Here is a 16938-nt window from a genome sequence, read left to right on the forward strand (position 1 = left end):
AAGCCCAGAGGAATTTTGCTAGAAATAAAATTTCTATTTTAGGAGAGATTTTAATTTAATAAACTGGACTTGTTTCTGAAAAACAACTTGTAATCGAGAACAGAACAATGCCACTTAGGCTATGAATTCATCAAAGCAAAGGCTTTTTTAGATTGCAGAACCTAGCACAACAAGGCCCTGGTTTGTCCTCTCAGGAATGCAATACCAGTAAATAACAATGCGGTGAGTCCCCCATCCCAAAATCTTTACCGTTGCTCCAGATGCTACAAAGGTTATGCAGAGTTTGCATGGCACAGGATTCCCTTCCTGCAAAGGACTCTGAATGCGCACAAGTATTTCCAGACTCTGGACAACAATCATTACACGAACACAAATTTGGTGGCAGTGGTGGCTGGATATATGTGTACAGATGCACGTGAATGGGCAGGTCCATGCTGAAATGGACGCATTTTGGTTAAGGAAAACATGAATGCTGACAAATGTACTTCAGAAAGTAATGGTAATGTAATGCAAGTGCATTTACTGCCAAACCCCAGTGCAGCTGCACAGGGGAGCGCTTCGGCTGCTGCAGGTGACCCGGGAAGAGAAAAGCCGAGCTCTGCACCCTGCACCTGGCAGCACTCGCCGAGAGCTGAGCTCCACTTCCCAGCTGAGCTCCACTTCCCATTGCACACTGGACTGTAACTGGGCACAAATCTTTTCCACATGGACTTCATCCCCTGGGGGCTCTGGGTGGGGGATGTGGGACTCTACCTGCTCCTCCCTGCTGCTCCTCCAGAAAGGCAGCAGTACCACCTCTGCCGTGCCTGCTGCCAGAAAGCCTTGCCCCATTCAGCTGTCACTTGTCCCATGTCACACCCATCCCCAACGTGGCGCTCCGCCCCAGCCGGAGAGTTAAAACTGTCTTTAAAATATATAAATGCCAGCAAAACTCCATACCCCATTTAAAGATTTAGCTCAAACTCTTGTGCCATCCTGCTCGGGAAAGGAAGCGAAGCTTTTGCAAGAATTAATGAAAAAGAAGCTGCCAAATGGCCTCACAAACTGGTGAAGAAAAGGAAAGTAGTCCCTACCTCAGCACAGCTGCTCTTGGGGCTCTCAGAGCTGTTTGCCTCATTGATAGACCCCACAAAAGCCCTTCTAAAGCTTTATCCTAAAGGAATGCAGCTTCCGGCAAGGACTGATAATGATCGGAGTGATAAAATCCGGGCAGATGTGTGCTTCCAGGGAACAATGGGAGTGAAGTGCAGGCTGGGATAAAGTCCCTCAGCAGTGCAGCAAGGGCAGAGCACAGAGAGGTGGTAGCTACTGTTGGCTTACAGACAGAAAATGGAAGAGCAGATTCAAGGCTGGAAGAAATCTGCTCTTTGGTGACAACATGCTACTGCCCAAGAATTAAACTACTCCTTTCACCGTGTTATCTTTGGGGATGCTGCTGAGGGACTCTGAAGAACAGGGAACATCAACAGCTCTCCTGTGAAGCTTCACAAGGCTTTCTGTGTGCTCCAGATGACTAATGCTGGCTACCTGGCTACGTACCTATGTGGCCGTGCTGAACAAACATTACTTGTTGTCATCCAAACCTACTGTTGCTGCTCTTCTCTCTGACTGCTGGGTGCAGTCATTAAGGCTGTAGTGGGCAAAGTAATCATCTGCTACAGACCTGATCAATGTAGAAAACCAGAATTTATTCACTACAGTTGCTCCAGATTTGAGTTGAAGATAAAACGTGCGGGTTTTCAGGGCATTCGGATGCTTGCTAGATGCATTTGCTGCTTTTGTAGTAGCTGTCAGAGGCAAAATGACGGGAAAAGCTCAAGGATGTCCTTTGGGGCATTTACTAAATAAAAGCACATCAAGATAAGGTGTAGCAGTGCATGGCTCCTTCCTCCTCCCAGAATACTGAGATCTGTTGATTATTTCTAGAGCTTCCACAAAAAGTAACTTTTGCAAGCTGTCATTATTGCACAAGGATCTGCACCTCTACTGGAAAAATGTTGCACAAATCAAGATGATGAAAGTGACTCCTCTCTATCGAGCTCTTTGGGGAACACGGGCTGCCTTGAGCTTTAGACGCTGTCAAAGACATAGGGATGTAAAATTTGTCTGAGGTTCAACCAGCCCAACAGTGTCTCCAAGAGCTGTCCTCAGGGGAAGGCAACTGAAGTACTCGGGGCTGACCTTATCACTTTAACCACATTCTTGCAGACTATTTCAAAGATTTCCAGTAGAGGCATCAGACCTCAAAAACGCTTCCAGTCTTCTGGAAAGTATTTGCTATTCCCAACATTTTGCAGACCATAAAGGAACAGAAACAAAAATTACACAAATGCAGTTCCCAAGAGGTTGTTTGGTAAAAAAGCTTGACGTTAATCAGCAGATCAATGCATTACCTCTGAAGCCTTTTAAAAGGCTTAGCTACATCTACGCACTTCCATTTCTCAGCCATCGGTGCTGACTTACACAGTGAGATGCACACTGCAGTTAGCTGAGCAGTGCTGGTTTCATACTCTTCTAGAACTCAGAAAAGCCCTAGTTTTGGGGGTTTGTTATTCAACTTACTGATTTGCTGCTCCTTGGCTGACAGCTGAAGTGGAGATGGTTTTTCCTGCTCACCCGGTAAAGTGTGGTTCTCCTGAGAGAAGGTCCTCCCCAGATATCCCCCCTAGAAGTCGCAGACACCAGGAATCGTGGCACTTCAGAGCTGTGCCTCCCTCATGCTCCTTTTGCACGCAGCCATCAGCTGGGCTGCTCAGCAGCGCATGCAGCTAAGCTGCTCCCTGGGCATGTGCTGCGAACAGCAGCGAGCACCAGCTCAAAGACAACTTCTGAGAAACCTCATTTGAGACATTTAAGGAACATGACTTAATTAGGTACCTTTCATAGACAAAAAATTTGCATAATGCCACAGCTACCAACATATGGTTGACCCATCTTGCCCCACGCAATAGTCACAGTAAGAGATGCTGCTGCTGCACAAAACTTACTAGCCACAAAGCTGTGCACTTTGCATGGGCTGGGAAGATCCTTGGGTACCAAGATAGACGACGGATGAGCCAGAACTGCTGGGGTCCATAATGGGGCTGCAGGTGAGAGAGCCTGAGACTGAATGAGACGTTTTCAAGGTGTTTTTGTCAACAGGCAAGCTCCAAGGAAAAGGACCAGGTGCTCCTGGGCTGGGGGCAGTGCTGAAGACTTTCAACTGTTGGTAGGAGGAGGGCAGCTTCAGGAACGCTCAATAAACCGGACCCTCCTCATTCATTGGTAACTTGCAGCCTGCCACACACTGCTGCAGCCAGCTTCCCTTCTCCCTCGCTTCTGCTGCCTGGCTCTGGCAGGGAGCACAGGCAAAACGGACATTTGCAGGCTGCCCAGCACCCTTTTGCAGCGTCATGAAGAATCACCAGCCCTCTCCTGCAGTGAGTGGGATGGGAAAACCCTGGCTGAGCTAGGTTGTGTGAGATGGAGCATCCCCTGAGTGACAGTAACACACGATGCAGCACACTTGCCGGCTGTGAACAGTGCCCTGCTTGGGTATGGCTACAAGCTGTGGGCAGAAGACATCACCCAGCCATGGACCACACACTGCTCAGTGTCACACACAACATTATCCTGCACTGGTACCCTTCCACAGAAATACATGTTCTTTAAGAAATAAGTGTGTTAATTCTAATTATTTCTATTATCACTGTCCACCATATGCACACATCAACAGTTTTCTCTATTGAAGTGAAAACACATCATCTTTTAATCAGTCCTTTCTGCATGTTTAAAGAACTGCTGTTTGACATACAGTACTCTCGTACCTTCACGCCTGCTTTGATTTCTTGATGCAAGTCAAGATCCGCTCCAACTGCATTTATCTTGTACTTGTGTTTGGAATGAAATATTTCATAACATGCACATGGAGATCTATTTTGAGTAAACATGAAATTCTATAATTAGAAAAAAAAAGAGACTGAACTATTTCAGTATTCTCAGACTACAAACATGTTGTTTGTCCCCATTACTAGCGGTCTAAAACTATAAAATATATGGTATAACATTAGCAATATTTAGAGAACGTATATATATAGCATTTGTTAAAGACACGTCCTTTAAAATCAGCTACATTTTAATAGCTTTTGGTTACTGGGTGTATTTGCAAGCTATAGTAAATCACACAATTTGAAAAATGCAGGGAATAAAATACTATCTGTGAGTATCAGTGCTACCCTAAAGAGCACGGCATCTAGATACTAGATCTCAGCTTGCATACCTCCCTCCCACAAAATATATGCATTTTGTATATTACTTAGTGGTTTGGGGTCGAAAAGTAGCCCAAGCTGGAAGAGGTCTGGTGGCATCTCTCCCAGGCTGTGTGGGAGATGGGCAAGCACCCTCAGGCTTGGGGCAAGCACCCAGGGGCTGGGATGGTTTTGGCAGGCAGGGCAGGAGTCTGTATTTAGCGGAGGCGAACCTCTCCCTCTCCCTCTCCCTCTCCCTCTCCCTCTCCCTCTCCCTCTCCCTCTCCCTCTCCCTCTCCCTCTCCCTCTCCCTCTCCCTCTCCCTCTCCCTCTCCCTCTCCCTCTCCCTCTCCCTCTCCCTCTCCCTCTCCCTCTCCCTCTCCCTCTCCCTCTCCTTCTGATGGCAACCCTGAACTGCCACCATCCAGCAAGCATGCGTTCCCTGTGTAAGTATGGATATCTTTAATGAATGATATGTTGATTTCTGCTGCTGGGGTGGATGCCAAGAGCTCTCTTTAATAACAGTAACGTTTCATTCATGATTTCAGTGGCTCCTCCATGGAAGGAGCACAAAGGAACAGGCTGCCAGGCTGCCTGAAGACAGCAGGCTCCTGAGGGGAGAGCAGCAGCAGACCCCCCGGAATTACTCCTGACCAGAGAATCTGGCTCAGAGTGGAAAGAGAGAGTATTAATTAGGATTAAAGGGAAGTAACTGGCTTAGTATAATATGACAGCTGTGCCAAAGAGAATGCCACATTTTATAGCTGCAATCCCTACTGTCAGATCTCTGTGCTATATTTTGGGTATTGGCCAAATTGTGCTGCCTGCAGAATATTCTCTGTTACTGTAAGTCACTGGAGAGGGGCAGAACTGTCTATATTTAGGCCACTAAGTCCCCTGTGTTAATCTTTACTCCCTCTTTGTTTTAGTACTCTGCTTTCTATTTTTACCTCGCATATTCTGCAGCAGGTCTGGGTGCTTGAAGAAGGCAGGCTGTCCTTTCCCAAGAAGAATTAATGGCCATGCCTGTAGTTTGTTTTCCATTTAATAATGCAGACTATTAAAAATACTCCAACCAGAAAACAGCAGACCTGAAATAGGAAGCAAATGATAAATCAAATGGAGGTAGTAGAAAAGAAGGAAAGGGGTAACGTTTGTAGTGCAATTTTGCTTAGAATTTCAGTCACAGCTGTGCTTGTTTAAGATTATGAAGGTACATTTGAAAAAGAAAGCAAAGGATTTGTGGATGACAGATGCAAATCATAACAGCACAATTGCAAAACCGAGAGAGGAGCAATACTTGCTGCGTACCTTGGTCCTCCAGCAGCCAAGCTCTGTGCCGTACTCGCAGTCAAGTACCACATTCAGCCAGGAAAATGGCTCACTCAGTAAAAAGGGTGGTAAAACGTGGCACCACATAAATAAGACAGTCACATACTTCTCATTGTAAAGCCAGTGTTAGTTCTGAACATCTGACTCTACACGATTTGAAACATGGGCTAATGGGAAAATTGGTATTTTCCATTAATATGACCTTCAGGAGCATGGGTTTGCATTAGTCAATCTGAACAAAAATCCCTTCCGATGGGACTCTGAGCCTGACTGGCTGCCTCCTCTCTGAAAGGACAGAGCAGCTGAGATGCACTCAGGGAAGGGACCAAGGCTGCTGCAGGGCATGGGATGCTTTGCTCTAGCTCTGCCTCTTGCTGGTGGACCACTCCTGCCCTGGGCCTGACCATTCACCCTGCTTCCTCCAGTTCTCCTCAGAAGGAATCTGATCCGGGCAGAACATTTTTCATTTCCTCCAGCTCTCCTGGTTTGTGAACTCACATACGGCGGCGATGCACAGGTCGCTTTCCCGTGCCATCCTTGAGAGCGCAGGCAGCGCCACGAAGATTCCCTTCTGTTTGTCCTGATCCCTTTCTGCTTTCCACTGAGGTGGGAAGAGCAAGAAAAAGAGGTGAATTCAGAGGAAGAACAGCTGTGGGAGCAGTCCCGGAGCCATCTCCCTTCCCAGACAGCGTGGGGGTCTGCATTGTTCCCCCACCTTCCCCAGCGCTGTCCTGGGATGCTCCTCCAACAGCAGCTTGTGGGCAGGTTTGCACTGAAGACCTGGAGCAGACAGCTGATGTCCTGCAGGGACAACCAGTATGGAATCGTAGTTTGTACCCTACCTTCCTTCACCATCTCTTGTCTTCCCAGCTGTTGCTGCAGGACGCAGGCTGCAGGAAAGGAAAGCCAGCAGAGCACTGTGGAGGGAAACTGCCCAGGAGACTCAGGCTATGCCAGCTGTGATCAATAGTCTCAGTGCCCTTTCCCTGCAGGACATGCTTTAGAGCAAACTTTGCATGGTTTCAAGTCATCCAGATCAAAGTGATATTCCCCACTAAAGAGGAATCCACTAACCAACAGTGATGCTTTTCTCAAAGTAGGAAAGGTATGAAGAGGAGCACAGGCAAGGAGAAGGAAAATAAATATCTTTGGAAAAAAGCTCCAGGGCTGCTGCTGATACGAAATGAACAACCTGGAACCTGGTTGATGCATAAACAAACAGCACTCTGGAAAGACCAAAAAAAAAAAAAGAGAGAGAAAAGGTTAAGAAGCAGCTATGAGCAGTGGCAGCGCCACCCTACCCCTACCAGTAACTGCCAGCAGCAGCGGGTAGGTAACCCGTGTTCTCATCCATCTCAATAGACAAGAAAGGAAAAAAAAGAGATCAGAAAAAGATAAGGGAACAAGGCATTTTCCTGGGAGTGAGGAGCAGCAGTATAGCAGGCTTAGGACCGCAGCACAGAGAGTTTCTCTTTCCTTGCAAAGGTGTTTCATGGAATCATGGAATCATGGAATTTTCAGAGTTGGAAGGGACCTCTAGAGATCATCTAGTCCAACTCCCCTGCTAAAGCAGGATTGCCCAGAGCACATTACTCAGGACTGTATCCAGGCGGGTCTTGAAAGTCTCCAGAGAAGGGGACCCACAACCTCCCTGGGCAGCCTGTTCCAGTGCTCTGTCACCCTCACCGTAAAGAAGTTTTTTCTCATATTTGATTGGAACTTCCTATGTTCCAGCTTGTGCCCGTTACCCCTCGTCCTGTTACTGGGAACCACTGAAAACAGTCTGGCTCCATCCTCCTTAAACCCACCCTTTAGATACTTGTAAACGTTAACAAGGCCTCCCCTCAGCCTTCTCTTCTCCAGGCTAAAGAGTCCCAGCTCTCTCACCCTTTCCTCATAAGGGAGATGCTCCAGTCCCTCAGTCATCTTTGTTGCCCTACGCTGGACTCGCTCCAGTAGTTCCCTGTCTCTCTGGGGAGCCCAGAGCTGGACACAGTATTCCAGTTGTGACCTCACCAGTGCAGACTAGAGGGGGAGAATGACCTCCCTTGACCTGCTGGCCACACTCTTCCCTATGCAGCCCAGAATTCCGTTGGCCTTCTTGGCGACAAGGGCACATTGCTGGCTCATGGATAATTTAGGGTCTACCAAGACCCCCAGATCCTTTTCTTCAGAGCTGCTTTCCAGCAGGTCCACCCCTAACCTATACTGGTGCCTGACATTCTTCCTCCCCAGGTGTAGGACCCTACACTTGTCCTTGTTGAACCTCATTAGGTTCTTCTCTGCCCAGCTCTCCAGCCTGTCCAGGTCACGCTGGATGGCAGCACGGCCCTCTGGGGTGTCAGCCACCCCACTCAGTTTGGTATCATCAGTGAACTTGCTGAGGATACACTCTGTCGCCTCGTCCAGGTCATTGATGAATACATTAAACAATACTGGTCCAAGTATTGACCTGTATTGACCAAGTATTGAGTGTCTGCAGGTCCTGAGTGTTTTTAATGTCCCCTGGGTTTGTTGGTTGCTGGTGCTCACAGTATGACAGCAACAACAGGTCAAAGTGTGCTCCTTGCTTGTGATAATTGAACTCAAGGCTTTACAAAAGGTCCCCTGTGTAAAATCCAGCAGGGTGCTGTGGGTATAAGCTCTTCCTTCCCAGCGCTGAAGGGACACAGGTCCTCCCTGCCCAGCCCTGCCTATAGATAGATTTAGATGGAGCTCTGTCATCTGCCTGCACAAGTCACACATTCCTGACGAGGATTTATTTTAGACACCTGGCACTCCCTTCAGAGCAAAGTGAATTACTGCACAGGGCAGGCAGAGAGGGACAGGAGTATCAGGCAGCGAGATGCCGGCGTTCTCTTCAGCCACCTGGCTCCCTGAGCTTCCATTGAGAGCGCAGGTGCCTTGACCCGACTCGGGGCCGAGCAGATTGACACAGGGAACGTGCAGAACCACTCCAGCGCGGATCAGTCCCAGACAAAATAAGGCAGCAAGGAGAGGGAGTGACATGCAGGACAGAAGGGGGATAGTATGGGGAGGGCGGGGAGAGAAATTATTTCAGAGCTGGAGCTAATTTTGTAGAATCTGGCTGTTAAACAAAGAACCACAGTGTTTTTAAAATTCTGCTTATTGAATTAAGTCACTCTCCTGCCAACTGGATTACTTCAGCTCGCTGAACAATCTGCCACCTCTTCTTAGAAAAGAATTTGCTAACATGACCAACTCAGTATGATGGCATACCTAACCATCTCCTTCACTGTGCTCTCGGGGAAAACCAGGCAAAACCAGGCACTACAGATGAAAACAAAGCCCTTCTGTGGGAAACTTCTACAGAATTCAGAAAAGACTTGGAATAGAAATTCAAATAAAACTCACTGAATTTCTATTTTAAAGCCTAAAAGAATCATGGATTGGTACTTCTAGTCTAGCGCTTTTAATGCATTTGCATTGATGTACAAAATTTATACTCTTTTGCACTAAAATTTAAAAAGAAGAAATAATTTGGTTATTACATATTAATAGGTGCTTTTGGAGCATGAGGTTTCTCCTTGGCTTCTAAGAATGTTCTTCATGGCTTCTAAGAATGTTCTTCAGAGAAACACTGAAAACCAGGCTCTGAAGTCAGGTAAATGTCCTCCCTTCACCCTCTGTGTTGGCAAGTACTGCATTGCCAGCATGGCTGGACATTCCCGTTGTTATTTGCACTGCAGCAGCACTCATGGTGACAGGCAAGATTTTTGTACCCTAAGAGGCAGTTCTAGAACGAAACAAGTCTGCTTAGGAGAAGAGAAGTTTGTGTTTTATATAAGGGAGCAGGCACAGAAAGGTTATCCATGCTACATAAGTGAGGTTGCTGGAAAGCTTTTTTTGGATGCCAACGCAGTGGCTTAACCTGAAGATACATGTCTGCTGAAAGGAAACAGCTACTAAACTTCAGCTTTTCTTAACTCCTTTACTGTTACAGTTTAATTACTGTGCAGTCTGAACGTCTGATATAAGCCATTTTTTTCCAAAACTCCCCCGCCAACACACTTCGGCTCTCCTTGTAGCCTACAGTTGTGTCAGTGGAACAAATGCAAACACAGCAAGTTTTGGAAAGTTAGGGGCATCCTCTGGCACCTTCTTCTATGGTATCTCCAGGACATTGTGACTTCTCCTTTATCTCCAAAACACCTCCATCAGTCTCTGAGGGCCTCTTCACTCCTCTGAAATCCAGTCCTGCCTTCTTGCCCACTGATTTCTTCCTCAGAAATAAAAGCAGGTGTTTTAATCCCCGCTGACACCTTCATTGTTAAAATGCATGGATGTCACAGGACAGTATTAAAACAAAACAGCATAGCTAGAAAGAGCTGGAACCCTTTGGGACAGAAATCCCAACAGGATTTTTTGGGACATCATTTGTGTGAGAGGTCACTGTTCTGGAGTGTTCTTTAGTGGCTTTTTTTGTATCTCAGATTCATTGATGGAAATCATCAGACTTCATGAAATGAAACCATAACATCTCTCTCTGCCCACAGACAGATCATAGCCTTTGGCCACAAGTTGTACCAATCACTGGTTCTTAAACTAAAGCTAACTATTCAATTGACATAAAGCCTAGCATAGATATATTTAGACCAGGTAATGACTTTAGCTTAAAGTTATTCTCAGTGAGCATAATCTAATATTCCTGAGACAGCTCCATATTAACTCAGGGCAAGATTTGATGAGGCTTTTGAACCAGTTTAGTGAAATCAATTTACAAAACAGGTCTTCAGTTAACTAGTTCAACTTTGCACAGTTCTTTAAATAACAATCATTTTTATGGCCAGTGTTCATCTGAAAGTGACCCCGGTGCAATGCAGAATGCTTTACTTGCCCCTTTTCTTTCTGACACTTGCTCAAAGGGCGAGCTAGAGAAACAGAGACATTTTCTTTAACTTCCTTTCACTCCTGGACAGCTCGATCCTTGAATTCCCCACAGGCACTACTTGGGCTTCTTGCCTCAGGTGCGGAGGAAAGCAGAGCTGAGAAAGGAGTCCGGTACGGCTGGCCCAAGGACCAGGAGAATCCACAACATACCCAGTTCAGGAGAGGGAGCAGAGAGGTTTTGGGGACGCAGGACTTTGCAGTTCCCATGCTCATGTGCTGCCAGTCCTTTATGTCCCTGCAACCATCACCCTCCTCTCGGAGAGTGTCCAAGACACCAGCCACATTCGGTTGCCACTTCAGGAGGAGATGCAGGCATCCACGCGCTTGTGCTGTAGCTTTAATGTAAGGAAACCCAGGGATAGAGTCACACCAGCATGACTGAGGGGTCCACACACAGCGCATGCGTGCAGCCAAAGGCTGCACCGACACTACGGCAAATGCAGGAGTGCTGTGAGTCCGGCTGGAAAGTGCCTTAACGTCGACCTGGAGCCTTCAGGTGTCAGTTCGTTACCCATTGTAACGTGCTGGTCACAAGGCACACCACGGTGAGCTGTGCACCTTCTCTAATACCGTAATTTGAACGTATCTGCTTTTTTACTTAATACAGACAACTGTTGTTTCAGTGTCCCCTCAGGACATTATGTTCTCCAGAGAAAGGCCTGGGGACAAAGAGCATCTTTTGAAGGCTCTCGTTACTTCTGTGCCATATTTCTCATATCTGATAAGCCTATCTGTGAAATTCCAAAAGGAGATGGTTATCATCTCTTACACAAATAACTTAGGCTAACATTACTTTGATACAAACCTTCTGTGATACATTTCTGTAAGCAAAGAACTACTTAAGTGCTACCCTTGAGGAAATACTAGCATAATGTTTCACATCTGTCTCATTTTGACTCTAATGAAGACTATTTTTTGTAACCAGCTCTACCCTTATATCATTACAGTCTGTTTTTTCTTTCACTAAGCAGTTATAATTTTATTTACTAGTTACTGCAGTGACCGCGTCAAATGCATTTCTCCTTGGAATCAGCAAAACACCAAGGATACTTTACATGAAAGAAACATCTATGTGACTTTGTAAAACAGTACAAAGTCACAAAAGTACTTTTTTGTAAAAAAAGTATAAAAGGCATTTTGTGGATTTTTGGATTTGCCTAAGTCCTGTATATTTATATTTCTTGATAATACTCTGGAGTATATAAGAAATTAACAACTGTGCCTTGGAAACTGTAGTAGCCCTGGCAGGCTGGACCCCAGGTCAAGGCCCGTAGCCTTAGGCTGTCAGTTGACGCCACACTGACCCTGTTCTGAACCCTATTCCCACTGCCACAGAACATTAATTCTGACTTATCCATGAGAATGAACAATTTTCCAATGACAGAATGGACTGAAATTAGTGATCTTGGACAGGCAGGCTCTAACTAGATGAGAGTCGAGTCATGTTAAAGTCTTGCAAGCACTAATGAAAGAGGCAGCCATTCCTCCTGCACATGAGAGGTCCATAACAGAGGCTGTGACCAAACAGGCTGGCTCGGTCTATGGTGTCTGCACTCCATAACAAGAAGGCTCCCACAAGAGCAAAGCCCATCTGCCATCCCATGGACACCCCCGAGCTTCAGCCTCTCACAAGTTTTTTGGCACAGAGTCAATCTGGCGCACCGATCCGATCCGGTGTGGAAAGGACCCAAGCAGAAGCTCTCTGTAGGCTCATGCCCCGGGGTGGCTTTACCTCTGGGGCTCACAGGATGGTGTAACCCAGCCCGACACGTCAGAGCATTGCCACTGCAGCCGCAGCTCCCGACCGCGCCAGCAGCCTGCTGCAGGACACTGCACGCCGTGCTGGTGGCTGAGCCAGCGACGGCCTTTGCAGAGCGGTGTAGCACGGAGTAGAACCAGCAACAAGTTCCTTTGTCTACTGCATTTGCTAGACTTATTTCACTGGCTGTTCTGGTCTTTACCCGTTTTTAACATGCAGATGGAACTGCATATTAAAGGGCAAAAGAGAAAAAACTGTGGTATTGACAGAAAATATCTATACTTTCCTCCAAAACATGTATTAGACCAATCTAGGCTAAGCTTATCATAAGTCTTAGATCTCTGTATGTTCTCATTCCAATGCAGAATCTAGGACTAACCACAGTAGAGAGAGAAATAGCTGAGGACACGAAACACAAGAAGAATTTTAAGCATTCACCACTAAAATACAGTATATATTAAAAATCCTGTCAGTGTTTACTGCTAAAGTCAACAGCATCCCTGGATTTAGGCTTTGTTCTATATTTCATGCTGAGTTCAACAATAAATATTCAATCACAAGAATTTAGTTGGAAAGTTCAGAAATTTTTAAAGGCCCCTCAAAAAAAGTTTAAAATGACTCCCTAAAGCAAAGGGCCCTTCACAACATTCAGAACGCATTGAGGTTATTATTGCAAATCATGGACTCACAGCGTAACTGCAAAGCCTGTTGCACAGAGTACTGCCTTTTAAGAAGTGGTTTATGGAAGAATGAATACATTAAGAAACCTAGGTTGAGGGTTTGATGCGGAACCACCCCTGGCTATTCTCACCCACTGCAGGCCAAGCCCAGCAGGGACCAAGCTTTGGTGCACGGGGGCCACAGCTTCTCTGGCTCTTGGCAGGATTTTACTATCAAAAAGACGCAGGGCTCAGTCTCACTGAGAGGGACTTTATGGGGTGACATCCAGCAGGACTAGAAACTGCTCCAGCTGTGGGGATGGCTCGTCTGCTTCTGAAGCACTTCCCAAACCTCTGTTTACAGCCCAGCTGCAATCACACCCCCATAAATCCTGGACGGGGGAAATGTTTGAGTTCAGCAGTTCATGCAGTACTGTTGTCATTGGTTCTGCTTATTAATTACTGTTCCCAAGCCCAAAAATGCAGCTGTGCTTCACTTCCAGGTGGGCCACAGAGAGTGGGTACCGCTGCAGGTGGGATCCAGAGAGTGGGCGCCACTGTGGATGGGACACGGGTGCCATGGCCGACTCTCTGCTCTCTGGGACCCTGCGGGGGCACATGCAGCCCTCCAGGACAGGTTTCTCTGTGCGAGGGGAAAAGCCTTTCACAAAGGGATCCTTCACAAATTTGCTTTATTTCTTGTTTTACTTATTTATAAAACAGAACAAAAGTCTGAAAAGCTGGGGAACAGGAGAAGGAACAAGTTTGGTTTTTTCCCTCCCCCTTGTTTAAGAAGTATTTAAGGAACATTAAGTCTGCCTTGATTTCCTAAAGGGTCTCTTGGGGCCCTCAAGGATGTTACTTTTCCCATTGCTTCCCCAGTAATTGTACAGACTTTCAGACCAGAATTTCTCATCTAGAATACAAAACAGCAAAACCCCACTCTTCCTGTAGTAGTTAAATCTGTTGTTCATTATTTGTCAAAGCAATATCCCCCAGAATTAAAAAGCCCAACCCCTTCCTCCCCTCCCTGCAAAGTTCATGCGACACCGGCAAACGCTCACGACCAGTGACTCAGCCTGGGAGCTGTATCACTAACCACCCGCATCGCTCACCGCTCTCCAAAGGGCCCAGCGAAGCCAGCCACGAAGGGTTGGAAAATGCGCCTTTCAAAAACGTTGTCAGTCAGGAAGAGGAGCAAATCTGTTTCACAGGTTTGCAAAATGCAAGTGAAGATTGCCAGCTGAAAAGAGAGAAGATATGAAACACATTAAACTATTGAAAGTGAGGAATAAAAGTATTCCAATGAGGAATGCTTGCATTTTAAAAAATTGATACGTATCAGTCAGAAAGGCTGCTGTCTATTTCAGAATGTACTGCTTCTGATGAGACCTTCGCTTGTTGGCTGGTATCACCACTAACACCTGAGACAGCAAACAACAGCTAATCCTTACACTGCTTTTGTGCTAATGACTGAACCGAGATAACTGGAGTCTCTGGCAAGCTTCCCATTTAATTCAATTAACTCCAGCCAGGCCTGTGGTGATCGCACCAGTCAGCATAAGAGAAAGCCAGATCCCTAGATTCAGATGTTAAAACCCAAGGAAGTCTCCACCATAACTTTCTGGTACGGTCACCAGCAGCCACCCTGCTGTTACTGAGCGACCCAGAACCCTCAACAGTTTCTACAAAATGGTGTGAAGAAACATCTTTTTTTTTTTTTTTTTCCTGAAAAGGCTCATCTTTTTGCTGAGAAAATGGAAGCAACTTATTTCACTGTATGTTTTTCTCTTGATTCTGAAATGCTCTGTTATGTGTCGGTTCAAGCAAACGTTACGCTCTATCTCCTTACTTGTAGGCTGTGTTAGAGCTGCGGAGCCTCCAGGAAGATCATGTTTCCCCTAACGCAACGCAGATGTCTCGATGTCCAATCTGCTCAACGCACCCTGGGAGCTGCTGACCTCTCCCTGGGGAGCCCGACACTTGGAGAGATTTAGGTTCCTGAGGTGTTAGCTGAAAAATGCATTTTAAGAGGGAAAAGACTTGAAGTGGAAATTGACTTTGAAGCTGGTTCAACAAACTGAACTCTATTGACTCTGGGAATGTTGAAATGTTTCACTTAAAGAAAGAAGACATTCCTGACTCTTGTTTGGAGTTTTATTCACACAAAAAAAAAATAAAAAAAGTTAAATTTTCTTTGTTTTTGCCATGAAAACAAATGGAAACTATATACATGTCTCATCAGACAGATAATTGATTTCATTAACCTATAATTTCATTTCAAGGTAATTTCTTTAGAACACAAACAACAGAAATTCTAAACAGTGTCCAATATACAGTTACAGAACCGAGGGGGTATAATACCAGGTCTCTCTTTCCCCAAACTCACAAAACATCTGACTCCACTAACACCATTAGCTGCCTTCTGCAAACAACTGTGAGGAAGAGGAGGAAACCTGACACTCCGCTGCCGGTGTTTGTACAGATGCGGCTCTCCAGCGTGTTTGGGTAGCAGCGCCAGAACCAGAAGAACTTGAGGCCAAATCCAAGGAATGTGTGAATACAACGGTGTTGGTGCAGACCTCTGTGAACCTTTGCAAGCCCTGTCGGAACGCGCTTAAGGCTACTCAACTGGTGGGATGACTTGACTGCAGCTGTGAGTGGAGGGTGCCCTGTGCTGCACAAGGACTTCTGTTACAATAGGCTGATCAACACCCAAGAAAGGAAATTAGCAGCCCTATGGATCTTAACGACACAGGAAAATTTGCCTACAGTGAGTGAGTTACCTTCTTAGCACCCTGCTAGCATGAATCAAGGTCACAGTGCAGATGTATTAGAAAAAAAATCCTCTTAATATAGGCAGGGCCAGTGATGGATAGCGATCCCACCGGGTCACTTCCAACGCGCAGTATATTTAGCAAGCCAAGGCTGCAGAGCGCAGAATGCCATTGTTCACCAGATGGAAAATCCTGCCCTCGGCAGGGCTTATCAGGTCCCGCTCTCTGGCTGCATAGGGGCTGCACTCAGGTGCTGCTTTCAGCAGCCCCCCAAGCAGCAGCGGAGATCGTGGTCTCTTTTTGGCACCCCCCGGCCCCGAGCAGGGGTCCCAAGGCCAGCAGCAGCTCCACGAGCAGGGGCAGGGTGCAGGCTGTCAGCTCCTCCCGCAGACATCTTGTCATACAGCCCGCTTGTAATACTTAAATGAAAATACGGTGATGTTTTTTGTCAAAGTGTTGACTATTCGTTGGCAACTAAACTATCAGTTCAAGAGAAACGTTAGGAAGCGTTTTGGTTTGGTGCCTTGGAATTCTGATAAACATGAAAAATAAACTAACTGGGGAAAATTAAGCTGCAAGATCAATTGGTATATCCCCTCAGTTGATACAATTTCCAGGACCGTGTCATAGTAAAAAAATACTCTCCAAATATTTTCCTTTTATTTTTGAACATTTTTCTACTTTAAGCCCCAATAGGCTGCAACATATTTGCCCACTCATATTATTTAGTTAAGAAGTTTTGAAATAGAAAGAGATTTGCATAGATGTTTCCTCGGTGGCGCTTTTGAAGTGTTATGTCTGGGATAACTGGTAAAATCCCTAGAAGTCTGTACACTGCCAACATAAATAGAAAGTATATTTAAAGATGGGGGATTATCCACCGTTGACAGGGCTGTGTTACATACCACTAGCTGTCATACATAGCCTGCTGTCAGTTCCTAGCAGCAATTTTGTTTGAAGTTCAGTCCAGCATAAATAATGCTCAGATAGGCTTTTCTCCTGGAAACAAAGCCTTCAGACCTTCAAGAGGAGCTGTAAGGACTCATACATGGCCACTATCTTGGATATATCTCAGAAACAGCACAAGCCAGCAGAGATTTTTGAAGCTTCAGAAAGTTTGGTTTTCTTTGTGGAAAACCTGTTACAGCGTTCCTGTCATCTTCTGGCCTGTGCATGCATCCTTCGAGATGGCTGAAAAGAAGCCAAACCCACTGTTAACATGATGCTGTGTTCCTACCTGCAAATTCACTGGAGAGTAACATTTCTCTGCAAAT

At 46.0% G+C, this 16938-nt stretch overlaps 1 long non-coding RNA gene across 17 annotated transcripts in view; it reads right to left on the minus strand.

The window, feature by feature from the left end:
• LOC134518019 (uncharacterized) overlaps positions 1-16938 on the minus strand; it is a 96658-nt gene that overhangs the window by 27801 nt on the left and 51919 nt on the right. For 12 of the 17 annotated variants that reach the window (XR_010071830.1, XR_010071825.1, XR_010071823.1 and 9 more), the window contains 4 exons: positions 14740-14900; positions 14003-14130; positions 5177-5317; positions 3807-3912 (listed from right to left, as the gene is read on the minus strand). This is a non-coding gene — a long non-coding RNA (uncharacterized LOC134518019). Of the gene's footprint in view, positions 1-3806; positions 3936-5176; positions 5318-14002; positions 14131-14739; positions 14901-16938 lie in introns of all 17 variants that reach the window. The other 5 variants (XR_010071822.1, XR_010071820.1, XR_010071817.1 and 2 more) reach the window with 4 other exon arrangements.

Source organism: Chroicocephalus ridibundus, chromosome 6 (genome assembly GCF_963924245.1).
Source record: "Chroicocephalus ridibundus chromosome 6, bChrRid1.1, whole genome shotgun sequence".
NCBI lineage: Eukaryota > Metazoa > Chordata > Aves > Charadriiformes > Laridae > Chroicocephalus > Chroicocephalus ridibundus.